At 33.7% G+C, this 2,589-nt stretch overlaps 1 pseudogene; it reads right to left on the bottom strand.

Moving 5' to 3' along the window:
- Positions 1-1,597: 1,597 nt before the first annotated feature.
- On the bottom strand, positions 1,598-1,690 carry LOC138832700 (small nucleolar RNA SNORA40; annotated as a pseudogene).
- Between the last annotated feature and the right edge of the window lie 899 nt (positions 1,691-2,589).

The following is a 2,589-nucleotide window of genomic DNA, read 5'->3' as shown; positions in this document are numbered from 1 at the left end:
TTCCTGATACCACTCAGGAAATGACTCTGGAGTCTCAAACTTTGGTGGAAAAGAGAAAAATCAGAATTAAGGCTTCACTAATGTATGTGCTGGCAACTTACAAGGGATAATCAGTCCCTTAAAAAGTTACTGATAGGGCTGGGAAGGTGGCTCAGTGGTAGAGCGCTTGCCTTGCATGCATGAGGCCCTGGGTTCGATTCCTCAGCACCACATAAGCAAAAAGAAAAAAAAAGCCGGAAGTGGCGCTGTGGCTCAAGTGGTAGAGCGCTAGCCTTGAGCTGAACAGCTGAGGGACAGCGCTTAGGCCCAGAGTTCAGGCCTCACGACTGGACCCCAAAAAAAAAAAAGTTACTGATAAACAAATTTAAGATAGAAAAGGGGCTGTCAAAAGCATATTTCTAGGTAAAGTAATTCATAACTTAAAAAATAAAATAGTTTGTAAGATTTAATATTTCTAATATTTTATCTTTAATGTATGACCAACTTCTAAGTAAGTTAATATTCATTACAGCAATAGCTTCAACATTTCAACAGACAGAAACTTCTCTTACATTGTATCTTGTAAAGTTAGCATTATACCATTCAATAATACAACTCATAATTACCTTTCCATGAAACTCAATATATTTTCTCCTTGGAACTCAGTATCTGTGAATTAGTTTCTGCACCTGTTGGATGGATTTCCAGAAATGCTTCATGATTTTTTAGTCAAATACACAAGGCACTTAACTTTGAGGCAAGATATTGGAAGAATTGGATTCTTGTTATGTGATTGCCAAAAACCAACCCAACAAGATATCCTCAGCTGAACCCAGAGACCAACCAACTGCACTTAATTAGAAGAGGAAAATAATCCTGAAAGAAAATCATTGATAATTTGAGGAGTTGTATTTGTGTAAGGTAGATCGAATTCTGAAGATACAAAAAGGGATGAAGTGTTTGTAAATAAAAGAAAAAAAGTCTTCTCCACTCCATACTCAAAGAACAAATTGTGCTTGGAAGGAACAGGTGGATCCAGTTGGTTGCAGCTGAACACTACCATGGTTAACCAAGTTCTAAGTTCTTCCCACTTATGGGACACACGGTGCAATCGTACTGTTACAGACAAACCACCATGTTTTCTTTAGCTTTCCTATACTTTAACTTTTCAATTATTATTATTATTTTCTATCAATTTTCTTCAAGCTTTTAGTCACAATAAAATTTGAAATATGACTAAGAGGTGACACTTAAGACAGAAATTAGTTTAAGATAGAGAGACTGACTTTTAAAACAAGAATAGTACTTTCTGGAGATTACAAGTAAATTTTTATGTTACAGTTTAGAAAATCTCTCTGATTATTTTGATTACCTATGGAAATTTATTACAAAAGATTTTTGTAAAAAGAAAGAATTTGGTAAAACCCTGTGTTTGGGTTAAAAACAAATTATAATCTTCCCTCCTTTCCAAGTGAAGAAACTATATATATATATATATATATGTATATGTATATATGTGTGTATATATATGCATATATATGCTTTTATATCAACTTTATTTCCAGAGCAAACCTACATGAATAACAATTCCCTCATCAATTCAAACTATTGTAGGAATCATATTTCTTTTTGCATTTACCAAAACTCATATCAACAATGAGTTCTGGGTTGCAAAAAATGATTTATTATTTGCACCTGTCTCTAAGTTGCAGCGTAGTTTTTGATAAATTAGGTTGACCTTTATTCACATCCAGACTAATTCAATTAGTTTGAATTATTTAGTATTTAAAGACCCTGAAAAGATTATGAGAAGGAACAACAAATGAGACAAAAGTGTAGACTGGAAGTTTGATGGACATGTTAATGTATTATATGCCTGAAAATTGTCTAAGACTTTTCCAATGCACTTTTGCATTTATTATCTTTTATAATAATTATTCTACAAAATATTATTGTTCTAGGCTGGACACTGGTGGCTCATGCCTATAATCCTAGCTACTCAGGAGCTGAGATCTGAGGATCACGGTTCACAGCCAGCTCAGGCAGGAAAGTCCATGAGACTCTTATCTCCAATAAACCACCAGAAAACTGGAAGTGGCACTGTGTCTCAAGTGGTAGAGCGCTCACCTTGAGCTGAAGAACTGAGGGACAGCACCCAGGCCCAGAGTTCAAGCCCCATGACTAACCAATAAATAAATAAATAAAGGTTTTATATATATATATATATATATATATATATATATATATATATATATATATATATATATAATTGTTCTAAATGGACACAGGAGAAACCTGAGCTACAGTGTTAATCTTCAGTGTTCATCTATGGATTTTCAAAAGTGTGTATAAGATTTGAATCCAAATCAGTCTTGATCCTTTCACCTTTGCCTTATGGGTTACCACTTTGAGCAGAGGGGAAGTAGAAAGATGGTCAAAGAAAACTCATCTGAATAAAAATAGAATGACATAATAATCTCTCCAACTACTTGTTTAGATAGCAGAGATCTTTATGTTAGGATTTCAATTCTAAGACTAAAATAATTATTCTATTTATTTTTAAAGACTTAACATATATTATTTGACAGGCATCTTCTTAGGCTGCGGATA

Source organism: Dipodomys merriami, unplaced genomic scaffold (assembly GCF_024711535.1).
Source record: "Dipodomys merriami isolate MVZ:Mamm:240054 unplaced genomic scaffold, mDipMer1.0.p SCAF_2, whole genome shotgun sequence".
Classification (NCBI taxonomy): Eukaryota; Metazoa; Chordata; class Mammalia; order Rodentia; family Heteromyidae; genus Dipodomys; species Dipodomys merriami.
Note: the sequence above shows the minus strand (reverse complement) of the source record. Positions and strands in the feature narration are given on the sequence as shown.